This window comes from Chiloscyllium plagiosum, unplaced genomic scaffold (assembly GCF_037043375.1).
Source record: "Chiloscyllium plagiosum isolate Xiang-an unplaced genomic scaffold, Cpla_swu_hap1 HiC_scaffold_42, whole genome shotgun sequence".
Classification (NCBI taxonomy): Eukaryota; Metazoa; Chordata; class Chondrichthyes; order Orectolobiformes; family Hemiscylliidae; genus Chiloscyllium; species Chiloscyllium plagiosum.
Window position 1 is genome coordinate 51,633,548 of NW_028270180.1, and position 17,254 is coordinate 51,650,801.

Sequence of the window (17,254 nt, forward strand, 5' to 3'; positions counted from 1 at the left end):
ACATTACTGCAATTTCGAATCTCGCTTTGCTAAATGATTTCACCCATTGCTCGAAACAGGACGACTTTCACGTTTACACGGAACATGAAACACACCGGACGACAGGGAAAATGCACAAACCTGAGCAGGCCGTAATCCACATCATACCGTGCAGCATAGTTTCAGTCGCTGTGTCTGTTTTTTTTTTTCAGAATAAGAGTCCCAAAGAATGTTCTCCACCCTAAAACCGGAGGTAACATTACAATCCGAGAACGACAGATCACATTGTGAGAATGCTCTGACCTCGGAGCCAGTTCTAGAAGCCACTTTCCTTGCCTTTTACCTTAACCGTGCAATGTGCTGCAGAGATGTTCACACCTGGACATGAGCCACATGGATACCAACTGCGTTGGAAACCTGTGTGGGAATCGACGACAAGCGACTCAATAAATTTTGCTAAATTCCATGGTGCTTTTTAGAAATGCAGTTTCTGTTCACCTCAATCAAAACGACAGTTTCTGAACATAGTAACAGAAGTCAAAAGGTAATTACCTCACCCCACCCTCACTCCGGAAGAGCTGCTAACTGCCCTTGAGTGCTTTTTGTTCTCGATGTGAAGAGCTTTTACGCCTGAGTCACCTTCACGTCTCTGGTTGCTGAGTGAATCACAAAGAAGGAATTTCACCAGAGCTGCAACTGCCTCACTTCTCCACTCGCCCTCCCCGTTTACATTTTCCTGCTCGTCAGTGATTTAAAGAAAACCAAATGGATGCGATGTCATTCTGTAGCCTCTCTGTCGATTCCACCGTTTCAGTTCCAACATGACTTAGATCTCGGGGCGGACCTTACTACTAGCGACGCTATGAATGCGCAAGTCGAAAGGTTCCTCTGAGAGTGCAATTTCTTTCATTGCTGTTGCTGATTGAATGAGCCACGAACGTGCGAATTGCTCCAAAACATGTTTCAGGATATCTGGTGCCAATTCTCGCACGTTGAATCACGATTGACAGCTTCCAAATGAGGTCTTTCTGAGACGACCTTGGGGTACATTTGACAGACAGACAAGTTCAGGAATTCGTGGTGCGCTGTGACACCAGCGCATCAGCTTCTTTCCTGTCTTTGAACCGAGCCGTCGGCGCAAGGAAGGCAAATGCGGTACTGCTTTTCGTGGAAGGATCAGAAGGCGGTAACTACATTCTCCAACAGAATGGCATATGATCAGAACCAGGTTGGAGAAAAACCTAACAACGCTTTGCACCGTAATTAAATGGAATTGCATTACATTTCACTACCAGAGCAGATTTGTTCAAGCAAATTCGAAGGCAGGTTTGCAGATGGGAAAGCATGCAAGAAAGCTCAGCTCTTGTCCATGTAAAAGGCTGCAGTTGAAGAACAAAACAGCTCCTGCCCAGTTTCGAACTGGGGACCTTTCGCGTGTTAGGCGAACGTGATGACCACTACACTACAGAAACGAGCCACTGCCGTGCGTGTTCCGGCTCAGTGGCGTCCAGCACTGAAAGTTGAATCCGTTCTACGTTTCACCTTTTTGTTTCCAATAGCTCGGAGGAGGCTATTACACTCAGAAAATTGCAAAGGTAATCGGGTGAGTTTCTGGATATGGTGCGTTGAGAGGGTTTGGGGCCAAATGCTGGGGAACGGGACTTGTTTAGTTTTGGCTATGTGGTGAGCATGGACGAGGTCCACCGAAGTATCTTTTTCCACGATGTACCCCAATAACGTCATGTTGCTTCCACCGGCTTTAAATGATTACTTTTTAGCGGAGTTTGCCATCGCAGTCTGTGGCACAATCATTTAGTCTGTTCGACTGCTCACGGGAAAGGTAGTATTGTGAAACACTGCAGAAACGAACGACTTCGTTACTTTAGCTCCGACTGACCATACTCTGTGAAATTTTCCCAGATCCTCAGCTGAGGATTTTTGCTGCTGGAAGTTACCTCAGAAACTCTGTTAAATCGAAATGTATTGAGCGAATCGCAAAACAGAAAGCATTTAACACGGAACACAAACGAAACTGGCATTTTCAGACACAGAGATGCATGAATGCTAAATGTGATACAGTCCGAGGGCATGAGTCATAAAGTAATCTCACAACTAACAACAGGGCATTTCCAAACGACTCTTTCAAACATACTGCAGCCTTAGTGCACCACCACTTTCCAGACAATGCTGAAAAGAGAGAAAGAAAGAACATAATAAGAATTGGCCGTAAAAAGTGAATTTCACCAATCACAGTCTCGATTAGATTACCTTTCCCTTCCGATGTTTCCAGGACGGAAATGGAAGATATTCAATAAGGTATGACATCGAAATTCATTGGGACGATTTTCCCATTAGCTAGAAACCCAAATAACCAACGAGTAGAGTCACCGTAGGACTTCGTTTCACAACAGCGATGAAATAACAGTCTCCATTCGGTTCCAGTAAAAGCTCAACTTGCCTGGGACGGCAGAACTGTTTGCGATTTTCCGCGCGGGAGGCGAACACGATCATGACAGTAGAGACATTTTGAAATATATGGCAGTATCCCACACCACAGTTAACTCCCTGGGAAGCAAACACATTTTACTTTTGTTTTCAGAATCAATAGTCAGTGGGCAACGAAACAGCATTTTAACAAGCTGCAGCGTTGGAGTTGATCAGCAGAAATGGCAGTGGTGGGATTCGAATCCACGCCTCTTTCGAGACAGGAACCTGGATCCAGCGCCTTAGACCGCTCGGCCACACTACCAGACGGCAGCGCCGCCTCATTTTCTTGTATTTCCAATTGTCCTCCTGCATAACAACAGATGCAAAGTCACATGATAAGGGTTCCATGATTCCTCTCGGACTCGCACAGCTGCTGGGATGTCCTCTCGGACTCGCACAGCTACAATGTCAATTTCGCAGCAGATATTGATAGCCCATCAGTCCAGTCAAAATCAATGGTAAGCTGAGTCTATCTTCTCAGACTCTTTTCAGCTACAAATGTATCTGTGAGTGCGTGAGAATATGGGTTCGCTTATGATTTGGTCAAATAACCATGAGCTGCTTGACATTACTGCAATTTCGAATCTCGCTTTGCTAAATGATTTCACCCATTGCTCGAAACAGGACGACTTTCACGTTTACACGGAACATGAAACACACCGGACGACAGGGAAAATGCACAAACCTGAGCAGGCCGTAATCCACATCATACCGTGCAGCATAGTTTCAGTCGCTGTGTCTGTTTTTTTTTTTCAGAATAAGAGTCCCAAAGAATGTTCTCCACCCTAAAACCGGAGGTAACATTACAATCCGAGAACGACAGATCACATTGTGAGAATGCTCTGACCTCGGAGCCAGTTCTAGAAGCCACTTTCCTTGCCTTTTACCTTAACCGTGCAATGTGCTGCAGAGATGTTCACACCTGGACATGAGCCACATGGATACCAACTGCGTTGGAAACCTGTGTGGGAATCGACGACAAGCGACTCAATAAATTTTGCTAAATTCCATGGTGCTTTTTAGAAATGCAGTTTCTGTTCACCTCAATCAAAACGACAGTTTCTGAACATAGTAACAGAAGTCAAAAGGTAATTACCTCACCCCACCCTCACTCCGGAAGAGCTGCTAACTGCCCTTGAGTGCTTTTTGTTCTCGATGTGAAGAGCTTTTACGCCTGAGTCACCTTCACGTCTCTGGTTGCTGAGTGAATCACAAAGAAGGAATTTCACCAGAGCTGCAACTGCCTCACTTCTCCACTCGCCCTCCCCGTTTACATTTTCCTGCTCGTCAGTGATTTAAAGAAAACCAAATGGATGCGATGTCATTCTGTAGCCTCTCTGTCGATTCCACCGTTTCAGTTCCAACATGACTTAGATCTCGGGGCGGACCTTACTACTAGCGACGCTATGAATGCGCAAGTCGAAAGGTTCCTCTGAGAGTGCAATTTCTTTCATTGCTGTTGCTGATTGAATGAGCCACGAACGTGCGAATTGCTCCAAAATATGTTTCAGGATATCTGGTGCCAATTCTCGCACGTTGAATCACGATTGACAGCTTCCAAATGAGGTCTTTCTGAGACGACCTTGGGGTACATTTGACAGACAGACAAGTTCAGGAATTCGTGGTGCGCTGTGACACCAGCGCATCAGCTTCTTTCCTGTCTTTGAACCGATCCGTCGGCGCAAGGAAGGCAAATGCGGTGCTGCTTTTCGTGGAAGGATCAGAAGGCGGTAACTACATTCTCCAACAGAATGGCATATGATCATAACCAGGTTGGAGAAAAACCTAACAACGCTTTGCACTGTAATTAAATGGAATTGCATTACATTTCACTACCAGAGCAGATTTGTTCAAGCAAATTCGAAGGCAGGTTTGCAGATGGGAAAGCATGCAAGAAAGCTCAGCTCTTGTCCATGAAAAAGGCTGCAGTTGAAGAACAAAACAGCTCCTGCCCAGTTTCGAACTGGGGACCTTTCGCGTGTTAGGCGAACGTGATGACCACTACACTACAGAAACGAGCCACTGCCGTGCGTGCTCCGGCTCAGTGGCGTCCAGCACTGAAAGTTGAATCCGTTCTACGTTTCACCTTTTTGTTTCCAATAGCTCGGAGGAGGCTATTACACTCAGAAAATTGCAAAGGTAATCGGGTGAGTTTCTGGATATGGTGCGTTGAGAGGGTTTGGGGCCAAATGCTGGGGAACGGGACTTGTTTAGTTTTGGCTATGTGGTGAGCATGGACGAGGTCCACCGAAGTATCTTTTTCCACGATGTACCCCAATAACGTCATGTTGCTTCCACCGGCTTTAAATGATTACTTTTTAGCGGAGTTTGCCATCGCAGTCTGTGGCACAATCATTTAGTCTGTTCGACTGCTCACGGGAAAGGTAGTATTGTGAAACACTGCAGAAACGAACGACTTCCTTACTTTAGCTCCGACTGACCATACTCTGTGAAATTTTCCCAGATCCTCAGCTGAGGATTTTTGCTGCTGGAAGTTACCTCAGAAACTCTGTTAAATCGAAATGTATTGAGCGAATCGCAAAACAGAAAGCATTTAACACGGAACACAAACGAAACTGGCATTTTCAGACACAGAGATGCATGAATGCTAAATGTGATACAGTCCGAGGGCATGAGTCATAAAGTAATCTCACAACTAACAACAGGGCATTTCCAAACGACTCTTTCAAACATACTGCAGCCTTAGTGCACCACCACTTTCCAGACAATGCTGAAAAGAGAGAAAGAAAGAACATAATAAGAATTGGCCGTAAAAAGTGAATTTCACCAATCACAGTCTCGATTAGATTACCTTTCCCTTCCGATGTTTCCAGGACGGAAATGGAAGATATTCAATAAGGTATGACATCGAAATTCATTGGAACGATTTTCCCATTAGCTAGAAACCCAAATAACCAACGAGTAGAGTCACCGTAGGACTTCGTTTCACAACAGCGATGAAATAACAGTCTCCATTCGGTTCCAGTAAAAGCTCAACTTGCCTGGGACGGCAGAACTGTTTGCGATTTTCCGCGCGGGAGACGAACACGATCATGACAGTAGAGACATTTTGAAATATTTGGCAGTATCCCACACCACAGTTAATTCCCTGGGAAGCAAACCCATTTTACTTTTGTTTTCAACATCAATAGACAGTGGGCAACGAAACAGCGTTGGAGTTGATCAGCAGAAATGGCAGTGGTGGGATTCGAATCCACGCCCCTTTCGAGACTGGAACTTGGATCCAGCGCCTTAGACCGCTCGGCCACACTACCAGCCGGCCGCGCCGCCTCATTTTCTTGTATTTCCAATTGTCCCCCTGCATAACAACAGATGCAAAGTCACATGATAAGGGTTCCATGATTCCTCTCGGACTCGCACAGCTGCTGGGATGTCCTCTCGGACTCGCACAGCTACAATGTCAATTTCGCAGCAGATATTGATAGCCCATCAGTCCAGTCAAAAATCAATGGTAAGCTGAGTCTATCTTCTCAGACTCTTTTCAGCTACAAATGTATCTGTGAGTGCGTGAGAATATGGGTTCGCTTATGATTTGGTCAAATAACCATGAGCTGCTTGACATTACTGCAATTTCGAATCTCGCTTTGCTAAATGATTTCACCCATTGCTCGAAACAGGACGACTTTCACGTTTGCACGGAACATGAAACACACCGGACGACAGGGAAAATGCACAAACCTGAGCAGGCCGTAATCCACATCATACCGTGCAGCATAGTTTCAGTCGCTGTGTCTGTTTTTTTTTCAGAATAAGAGTCCCAAAGAATGTTCTCCACCCTAAAACCGGAGGTAACATTACAATCCGAGAACGACAGATCACATTGTGAGAATGCTCTGACCTCGGAGCCAGTTCTAGAAGCCACTTTCCTTGCCTTTTACCTTAACCGTGCAATGTGCTGCAGAGATGTTCACACCTGGACATGAGCCACATGGATACTAACTGCGTTGGAAACCTATGTGGGAATCGACGACAAGCGACTCAATAAATTTTGCTAAATTCCATGGTGCTTTTTAGAAATGCAGTTTCTGTTCACCTCAATCAAAACGGCAGTTTCTGAACATAGTAACAGAAGTCAAAAGGTAATTACCTCACCCCACCCTCACTCCGGAAGAGCTGCTAACTGTCCTTGAGTGCTTTTTGTTCTCGATGTGAAGAGCTTTCACGCCTGAGTCACCTTCACGTCTCTGGTTGCTGAGTGAATCACAAAGAAGGAATTTCACCAGAGCTGCAACTGCCTCACTTCTCCACTCGCCCTCCCCGTTTACATTTTCCTGCTCGTCAGTGATTTAAAGAAAACCAAATGGATGCGATGTCATTCTGTAGCCTCTCTGTCGATTCCACCGTTTCAGTTCCAACATGACTTAGATCTCGGGGCGGACCTTAATACTAGCGACGCTATGAATGCGCAAGTCGAAAGATTCCTCTGAGAGTGCAATTTCTTTCATTGCTGTTGCTGATTGAATGAGCCACGAACGTGCGAATTGCTCCAAAATATGATTCAGGATATCTGGTGCCAATTCTCGCACGTTGAATCACGATTGACAGCTTCCAAATGAGGTCTTTCTGAGACGACCTTGGGGTACATTTGACAGACAGACAAGTTCAGGAATTCGTGGTGCGCTGTGACACCAGCGCATCAGCTTCTTTCCTGTCTTTGAACCGATCCGTCGGCGCAAGGAAGGCAAATGCGGTACTGCTTTTCGTGGAAGGATCAGAAGGCGGTAACTACATTCTCCAACAGAATGGCATATGATCATAACCAGGTTGGAGAAAAACCTAACAACGCTTTGCACTGTAATTAAATGGAATTGCATTACATTTCACTACCAGAGCAGATTTGTTCAAGCAAATTCGAAGGCAGGTTTGCAGATGGGAAAGCATGCAAGAAAGCTCAGCTCTTGTCCATGAAAAAGGCTGCAGTTGAAGAACAAAACAGCTCCTGCCCAGTTTCGAACTGGGGACCTTTCGCGTGTTAGGCGAACGTGATGACCACTACACTACAGAAACGAGCCACTGCCGTGCGTGCTCCGGCTCAGTGGCGTCCAGCACTGAAAGTTGAATCCGTTCTACGTTTCACCTTTTTGTTTCCAATAGCTCGGAGGAGGCTATTACACTCAGAAAATTGCAAAGGTAATCGGGTGAGTTTCTGGATATGGTGCGTTGAGAGGGTTTGGGGCCAAATGCTGGGGAACGGGACTTGTTTAGTTTTGGCTATGTGGTGAGCATGGACGAGGTCCACCGAAGTATCTTTTTCCACGATGTACCCCAATAACGTCATGTTGCTTCCACCGGCTTTAAATGATTACTTTTTAGCGGAGTTTGCCATCGCAGTCTGTGGCACAATCATTTAGTCTGTTCGACTGCTCACGGGAAAGGTAGTATTGTGAAACACTGCAGAAACGAACGACTTCCTTACTTTAGCTCCGACTGACCATACTCTGTGAAATTTTCCCAGATCCTCAGCTGAGGATTTTTGCTGCTGGAAGTTACCTCAGAAACTCTGTTAAATCGAAATGTATTGAGCGAATCGCAAAACAGAAAGCATTTAACACGGAACACAAACGAAACTGGCATTTTCAGACACAGAGATGCATGAATGCTAAATGTGATACAGTCCGAGGGCATGAGTCATAAAGTAATCTCACAACTAACAACAGGGCATTTCCAAACGACTCTTTCAAACATACTGCAGCCTTAGTGCACCACCACTTTCCAGACAATGCTGAAAAGAGAGAAAGAAAGAACATAATAAGAATTGGCCGTAAAAAGTGAATTTCACCAATCACAGTCTCGATTAGATTACCTTTCCCTTCCGATGTTTCCAGGACGGAAATGGAAGATATTCAATAAGGTATGACATCGAAATTCATTGGAACGATTTTCCCATTAGCTAGAAACCCAAATAACCAACGAGTAGAGTCACCGTAGGACTTCGTTTCACAACAGCGATGAAATAACAGTCTCCATTCGGTTCCAGTAAAAGCTCAACTTGCCTGGGACGGCAGAACTGTTTGCGATTTTCCGCGCGGGTGACGAACACGATCATGACAATAGAGACATTTTGAAATATTTGGCAGTATCCCACACCACAGTTAATTCCCTGGGAAGCAAACCCATTTTACTTTTGTTTTCAACATCAATAGACAGTGGGCAACGAAACAGCGTTGGAGTTGATCAGCAGAAATGGCAGTGGTGGGATTCGAATCCACGCCCCTTTCGAGACTGGAACTTGGATCCAGCGCCTTAGACCGCTCGGCCACACTACCAGCCGGCCACGCCGCCTCATTTTCTTGTATTTCCAATTGTCCTCCTGCATAACAACAGATGCAAAGTCACATGATAAGGGTTCCATGATTCCTCTCGGACTCGCACAGCTGCTGGGATGTCCTCTCGGACTCGCACAGCTACAATGTCAATTTCGCAGCAGATATTGATAGCCCATCAGTCCAGTCAAAATCAATGGTAAGCTGAGTCTATCTTCTCAGACTCTTTTCAGCTACAAATGTATCTGTGAGTGCGTGAGAATATGGGTTCGCTTATGATTTGGTCAAATAACCATGAGCTGCTTGACATTACTGCAATTTCGAATCTCGCTTTGCTAAATGATTTCACCCATTGCTCGAAACAGGACGACTTTCACGTTTGCACGGAACATGAAACACACCGGACGACAGGGAAAATGCACAAACCTGAGCAGGCCGTAATCCACATCATACCGTGCAGCATAGTTTCAGTCGCTATGTCTGTTTTTTTTTTCAGAATAAGAGTCCCAAAGAATGTTCTCCACCCTAAAACCGGAGGTAACATTACAATCCGAGAACGACAGATCACATTGTGAGAATGCTCTGACCTCGGAGCCAGTTCTAGAAGCCACTTTCCTTGCCTTTTACCTTAACCGTGCAATGTGCTGCAGAGATGTTCACACCTGGACATGAGCCACATGGATACTAACTGCGTTGGAAACCTATGTGGGAATCGACGACAAGCGACTCAATAAATTTTGCTAAATTCCATGGTGCTTTTTAGAAATGCAGTTTCTGTTCACCTCAATCAAAACGGCAGTTTCTGAACATAGTAACAGAAGTCAAAAGGTAATTACCTCACCCCACCCTCACTCCGGAAGAGCTGCTAACTGTCCTTGAGTGCTTTTTGTTCTCGATGTGAAGAGCTTTCACGCCTGAGTCACCTTCACGTCTCTGGTTGCTGAGTGAATCACAAAGAAGGAATTTCACCAGAGCTGCAACTGCCTCACTTCTCCACTCGCCCTCCCCGTTTACATTTTCCTGCTCGTCAGTGATTTAAAGAAAACCAAATGGATGCGATGTCATTCTGTAGCCTCTCTGTCGATTCCACCGTTTCAGTTCCAACATGACTTAGATCTCGGGGCGGACCTTACTACTAGCGACGCTATGAATGCGCAAGTCGAAAGGTTCCTCTGAGAGTGCAATTTCTTTCATTGCTGTTGCTGATTGAATGAGCCACGAACGTGCGAATTGCTCCAAAATATGTTTCAGGATATCTGGTGCCAATTCTCGCACGTTGAATCACGATTGACAGCTTCCAAATGAGGTCTTTCTGAGACGACCTTGGGGTACATTTGACAGACAGACAAGTTCAGGAATTCGTGGTGCGCTGTGACACCAGCGCATCAGCTTCTTTCCTGTCTTTGAACCGAGCCGTCGGCGCAAGGAAGGCAAATGCGGTACTGCTTTTCGTGGAAGGATCAGAAGGCGGTAACTACATTCTCCAACAGAATGGCATATGATCAGAACCAGGTTGGAGAAAAACCTAACAACGCTTTGCACTGTAATTAAATGGAATTGCATTACATTTCACTACCAGAGCAGATTTGTTCAAGCAAATTCGAAGGCAGGTTTGCAGATGGGAAAGCATGCAAGAAAGCTCAGCTCTTGTCCATGTAAAAGGCTGCAGTTGAAGAACAAAACAGCTCCTGCCCAGTTTCGAACTGGGGACCTTTCGCGTGTTAGGCGAACGTGATGACCACTACACTACAGAAACGAGCCACTGCCGTGCGTGCTCCGGCTCAGTGGCGTCCAGCACTGAAAGTTGAATCCGTTCTACGTTTCACCTTTTTGTTTCCAATAGCTCGGAGGAGGCTATTACACTCAGAAAATTGCAAAGGTAATCGGGTGAGTTTCTGGATATGGTGCGTTGAGAGGGTTTGGGGCCAAATGCTGGGGAACGGGACTTGTTTAGTTTTGGCTATGTGGTGAGCATGGACGAGGTCCACCGAAGTATCTTTTTCCACGATGTACCCCAATAACGTCATGTTGCTTCCACCGGCTTTAAATGATTACTTTTTAGCGGAGTTTGCCATCGCAGTCTGTGGCACAATCATTTAGTCTGTTCGACTGCTCACGGGAAAGGTAGTATTGTGAAACACTGCAGAAACGAACGACTTCCTTACTTTAGCTCCGACTGACCATACTCTGTGAAATTTTCCCAGATCCTCAGCTGAGGATTTTTGCTGCTGGAAGTTACCTCAGAAACTCTGTTAAATCGAAATGTATTGAGCGAATCGCAAAACAGAAAGCATTTAACACGGAACACAAACGAAACTGGCATTTTCAGACACAGAGATGCATGAATGCTAAATGTGATACAGTCCGAGGGCATGAGTCATAAAGTAATCTCACAACTAACAACAGGGCATTTCCAAACGACTCTTTCAAACATACTGCAGCCTTAGTGCACCACCACTTTCCAGACAATGCTGAAAAGAGAGAAAGAAAGAACATAATAAGAATTGGCCGTAAAAAGTGAATTTCACCAATCACAGTCTCGATTAGATTACCTTTCCCTTCCGATGTTTCCAGGACGGAAATGGAAGATATTCAATAAGGTATGACATCGAAATTCATTGGGACGATTTTCCCATTAGCTAGAAACCCAAATAACCAACGAGTAGAGTCACCGTAGGACTTCGTTTCACAACAGCGATGAAATAACAGTCTCCATTCGGTTCCAGTAAAAGCTCAACTTGCCTGGGACGGCAGAACTGTTTGCGATTTTCCGCGCGGGAGGCGAACACGATCATGACAGTAGAGACATTTTGAAATATATGGCAGTATCCCACACCACAGTTAACTCCCTGGGAAGCAAACACATTTTACTTTTGTTTTCAAAATCAATAGTCAGTGGGCAACGAAACAGCATTTTAACAAGCTGCAGCGTTGGAGTTGATCAGCAGAAATGGCAGTGGTGGGATTCGAATCCACGCCTCTTTCGAGACAGGAACCTGGATCCAGCGCCTTAGACCGCTCGGCCACACTACCAGACGGCAGCGCCGCCTCATTTTCTTGTATTTCCAATTGTCCTCCTGCATAACAACAGATGCAAAGTCACATGATAAGGGTTCCATGATTCCTCTCGGACTCGCACAGCTGCTGGGATGTCCTCTCGGACTCGCACAGCTACAATGTCAATTTCGCAGCAGATATTGATAGCCCATCAGTCCAGTCAAAAATCAATGGTAAGCTGAGTCTATCTTCTCAGACTCTTTTCAGCTACAAATGTATCTGTGAGTGCGTGAGAATATGGGTTCGCTTATGATTTGGTCAAATAACCATGAGCTGCTTGACATTACTGCAATTTCGAATCTCGCTTTGCTAAATGATTTCACCCATTGCTCGAAACAGGACGACTTTCACGTTTACACGGAACATGAAACACACCGGACGACAGGGAAAATGCACAAACCTGAGCAGGCCGTAATCCACATCATACCGTGCAGCATAGTTTCAGTCGCTGTGTCTGTTTTTTTTTCAGAATAAGAGTCCCAAAGAATGTTCTCCACCCTAAAACCGGAGGTAACATTACAATCCGAGAACGACAGATCACATTGTGAGAATGCTCTGACCTCGGAGCCAGTTCTAGAAGCCACTTTCCTTGCCTTTTACCTTAACCGTGCAATGTGCTGCAGAGATGTTCACACCTGGACATGAGCCACATGGATACCAACTGCGTTGGAAACCTGTGTGGGAATCGACGACAAGCGACTCAATAAATTTTGCTAAATTCCATGGTGCTTTTTAGAAATGCAGTTTCTGTTCACCTCAATCAAAACGACAGTTTCTGAACATAGTAACAGAAGTCAAAAGGTAATTACCTCACCCCACCCTCACTCCGGAAGAGCTGCTAACTGCCCTTGAGTGCTTTTTGTTCTCGATGTGAAGAGCTTTCACGCCTGAGTCACCTTCACGTCTCTGGTTGCTGAGTGAATCACAAAGAAGGAATTTCACCAGAGCTGCAACTGCCTCACTTCTCCACTCGCCCTCCCCGTTTACATTTTCCTGCTCGTCAGTGATTTAAAGAAAACCAAATGGATGCGATGTCATTCTGTAGCCTCTCTGTCGATTCCACCGTTTCAGTTCCAACATGACTTAGATCTCGGGGCGGACCTTACTACTAGCGACGCTATGAATGCGCAAGTCGAAAGGTTCCTCTGAGAGTGCAATTTCTTTCATTGCTGTTGCTGATTGAATGAGCCACGAACGTGCGAATTGCTCCAAAATATGTTTCAGGATATCTGGTGCCAATTCTCGCACGTTGAATCACGATTGACAGCTTCCAAATGAGGTCTTTCTGAGACGACCTTGGGGTACATTTGACAGACAGACAAGTTCAGGAATTCGTGGTGCGCTGTGACACCAGCGCATCAGCTTCTTTCCTGTCTTTGAACCGAGCCGTCGGCGCAAGGAAGGCAAATGCGGTACTGCTTTTCGTGGAAGGATCAGAAGGCGGTAACTACATTCTCCAACAGAATGGCATATGATCAGAACCAGGTTGGAGAAAAACCTAACAACGCTTTGCACCGTAATTAAATGGAATTGCATTACATTTCACTACCAGAGCAGATTTGTTCAAGCAAATTCGAAGGCAGGTTTGCAGATGGGAAAGCATGCAAGAAAGCTCAGCTCTTGTCCATGTAAAAGGCTGCAGTTGAAGAACAAAACAGCTCCTGCCCAGTTTCGAACTGGGGACCTTTCGCGTGTTAGGCGAACGTGATGACCACTACACTACAGAAACGAGCCACTGCCGTGCGTGCTCCGGCTCAGTGGCGTCCAGCACTGAAAGTTGAATCCGTTCTACGTTTCACCTTTTTGTTTCCAATAGCTCGGAGGAGGCTATTACACTCAGAAAATTGCAAAGGTAATCGGGTGAGTTTCTGGATATGGTGCGTTGAGAGGGTTTGGGGCCAAATGCTGGGGAACGGGACTTGTTTAGTTTTGGCTATGTGGTGAGCATGGACGAGGTCCACCGAAGTATCTTTTTCCACGATGTACCCCAATAACGTCATGTTGCTTCCACCGGCTTTAAATGATTACTTTTTAGCGGAGTTTGCCATCGCAGTCTGTGGCACAATCATTTAGTCTGTTCGACTGCTCACGGGAAAGGTAGTATTGTGAAACACTGCAGAAACGAACGACTTCCTTACTTTAGCTCCGACTGACCATACTCTGTGAAATTTTCCCAGATCCTCAGCTGAGGATTTTTGCTGCTGGAAGTTACCTCAGAAACTCTGTTAAATCGAAATGTATTGAGCGAATCGCAAAACAGAAAGCATTTAACACGGAACACAAACGAAACTGGCATTTTCAGACACATAGATGCATGAATGCTAAATGTGATACAGTCCGAGGGCATGAGTCATAAAGTAATCTCACAACTAACAACAGGGCATTTCCAAACGACTCTTTCAAACATACTGCAGCCTTAGTGCACCACCACTTTCCAGACAATGCTGAAAAGAGAGAAAGAAAGAACATAATAAGAATTGGCCGTAAAAAGTGAATTTCACCAATCACAGTCTCGATTAGATTACCTTTCCCTTCCGATGTTTCCAGGACGGAAATGGAAGATATTCAATAAGGTATGACATCGAAATTCATTGGGACGATTTTCCCATTAGCTAGAAACCCAAATAACCAACGAGTAGAGTCACCGTAGGACTTCGTTTCACAACAGCGATGAAATAACAGTCTCCATTCGGTTCCAGTAAAAGCTCAACTTGCCTGGGACGGCAGAACTGTTTGCGATTTTCCGCGCGGGAGACGAACACGATCATGACAGTAGAGACATTTTGAAATATTTGGCAGTATCCCACACCACAGTTAATTCCCTGGGAAGCAAACCCATTTTACTTTTGTTTTCAACATCAATAGACAGTGGGCAACGAAACAGCGTTGGAGTTGATCAGCAGAAATGGCAGTGGTGGGATTCGAATCCACGCCCCTTTCGAGACTGGAACTTGGATCCAGCGCCTTAGACCGCTCGGCCACACTACCAGCCGGCCGCGCCGCCTCATTTTCTTGTATTTCCAATTGTCCTCCTGCATAACAACAGATGCAAAGTCACATGATAAGGGTTCCATGATTCCTCTCGGACTCGCACAGCTGCTGGGATGTCCTCTCGGACTCGCACAGCTACAATGTCAATTTCGCAGCAGATATTGATAGCCCATCAGTCCAGTCAAAAATCAATGGTAAGCTGAGTCTATCTTCTCAGACTCTTTTCAGCTACAAATGTATCTGTGAGTGCGTGAGAATATGGGTTCGCTTATGATTTGGTCAAATAACCATGAGCTGCTTGACATTACTGCAATTTCGAATCTCGCTTTGCTAAATGATTTCACCCATTGCTCGAAACAGGACGACTTTCACGTTTGCACGGAACATGAAACACACCGGACGACAGGGAAAATGCACAAACCTGAGCAGGCCGTAATCCACATCATACCGTGCAGCATAGTTTCAGTCGCTGTGTCTGTTTTTTTTTCAGAATAAGAGTCCCAAAGAATGTTCTCCACCCTAAAACCGGAGGTAACATTACAATCCGAGAACGACAGATCACATTGTGAGAATGCTCTGACCTCGGAGCCAGTTCTAGAAGCCACTTTCCTTGCCTTTTACCTTAACCGTGCAATGTGCTGCAGAGATGTTCACACCTGGACATGAGCCACATGGATACTAACTGCGTTGGAAACCTAAGTGGGAATCGACGACAAGCGACTCAATAAATTTTGCTAAATTCCATGGTGCTTTTTAGAAATGCAGTTTCTGTTCACCTCAATCAAAACGGCAGTTTCTGAACATAGTAACAGAAGTCAAAAGGTAATTACCTCACCCCACCCTCACTCCGGAAGAGCTGCTAACTGTCCTTGAGTGCTTTTTGTTCTCGATGTGAAGAGCTTTCACGCCTGAGTCACCTTCACGTCTCTGGTTGCTGAGTGAATCACAAAGAAGGAATTTCACCAGAGCTGCAACTGCCTCACTTCTCCACTCGCCCTCCCCGTTTACATTTTCCTGCTCGTCAGTGATTTAAAGAAAACCAAATGGATGCGATGTCATTCTGTAGCCTCTCTGTCGATTCCACCGTTTCAGTTCCAACATGACTTAGATCTCGGGGCGGACCTTAATACTAGCGACGCTATGAATGCGCAAGTCGAAAGATTCCTCTGAGAGTGCAATTTCTTTCATTGCTGTTGCTGATTGAATGAGCCACGAACGTGCGAATTGCTCCAAAATATGATTCAGGATATCTGGTGCCAATTCTCGCACGTTGAATCACGATTGACAGCTTCCAAATGAGGTCTTTCTGAGACGACCTTGGGGTACATTTGACAGACAGACAAGTTCAGGAATTCGTGGTGCGCTGTGACACCAGCGCATCAGCTTCTTTCCTGTCTTTGAACCGAGCCGTCGGCGCAAGGAAGGCAAATGCGGTACTGCTTTTCGTGGAAGGATCAGAAGGCGGTAACTACATTCTCCAACAGAATGGCATATGATCAGAACCAGGTTGGAGAAAAACCTAACAACGCTTTGCACTGTAATTAAATGGAATTGCATTACATTTCACTACCAGAGCAGATTTGTTCAAGCAAATTCGAAGGCAGGTTTGCAGATGGGAAAGCATGCAAGAAAGCTCAGCTCTTGTCCATGTAAAAGGCTGCAGTTGAAGAACAAAACAGCTCCTGCCCAGTTTCGAACTGGGGACCTCTCGCGTGTTAGGCGAACGTGATGACCACTACACTACAGAAACGAGCCACTGCCGTGCGTGCTCCGGCTCAGTGGCGTCCAGCACTGAAAGTTGAATCCGTTCTACGTTTCACCTTTTTGTTTCCAATAGCTCGGAGGAGGCTATTACACTCAGAAAATTGCAAAGGTAATCGGGTGAGTTTCTGGATATGGTGCGTTGAGAGGGTTTGGGGCCAAATGCTGGGGAACGGGACTTGTTTAGTTTTGGCTATGTGGTGAGCATGGACGAGGTCCACCGAAGTATCTTTTTCCACGATGTACCCCAATAACGTCATGTTGCTTCCACCGGCTTTAAATGATTACTTTTTAGCGGAGTTTGCCATCGCAGTCTGTGGCACAATCATTTAGTCTGTTCGACTGCTCACGGGAAAGGTAGTATTGTGAAACACTGCAGAAACGAACGACTTCCTTACTTTAGCTCCGACTGACCATACTCTGTGAAATTTTCCCAGATCCTCAGCTGAGGATTTTTGCTGCTGGAAGTTACCTCAGAAACTCTGTTAAATCGAAATGTATTGAGCGAATCGCAAAACAGAAAGCATTTAACACGGAACACAAACGAAACTGGCATTTTCAGACACATAGATGCATGAATGCTAAATGTGATACAGTCCGAGGGCATGAGTCATAAAGTAATCTCACAACTAACAACAGGGCATTTCCAAACGACTCTTTCAAACATACTGCAGCCTTAGTGCACCACCACTTTC

The 17,254-nt window shown here is 45.5% G+C and overlaps 5 non-coding genes across 5 annotated transcripts; all 5 read right to left on the reverse strand.

The window, feature by feature from the left end:
• Positions 1-1,378: 1,378 nt before the first annotated feature.
• Positions 1,379-1,451, reverse strand: trnav-aac (transfer RNA valine (anticodon AAC)). The gene has a single exon. It is a non-coding gene; the product is annotated as a tRNA-Val (tRNA).
• Positions 1,452-4,409: 2,958 nt separating this feature from the next.
• trnav-aac (transfer RNA valine (anticodon AAC)) lies at positions 4,410-4,482 on the reverse strand. The gene has a single exon. It is a non-coding gene; the product is annotated as a tRNA-Val (tRNA).
• A 2,939-nt stretch (positions 4,483-7,421) lies between these two features.
• trnav-aac (transfer RNA valine (anticodon AAC)) lies at positions 7,422-7,494 on the reverse strand. Its single transcript has one exon. It is a non-coding gene; the product is annotated as a tRNA-Val (tRNA).
• Positions 7,495-10,433: 2,939 nt separating this feature from the next.
• On the reverse strand, positions 10,434-10,506 carry trnav-aac (transfer RNA valine (anticodon AAC)). Its single transcript has one exon. It is a non-coding gene; the product is annotated as a tRNA-Val (tRNA).
• Positions 10,507-13,463: 2,957 nt separating this feature from the next.
• On the reverse strand, positions 13,464-13,536 carry trnav-aac (transfer RNA valine (anticodon AAC)). The gene has a single exon. It is a non-coding gene; the product is annotated as a tRNA-Val (tRNA).
• Positions 13,537-17,254: the final 3,718 nt, after the last annotated feature.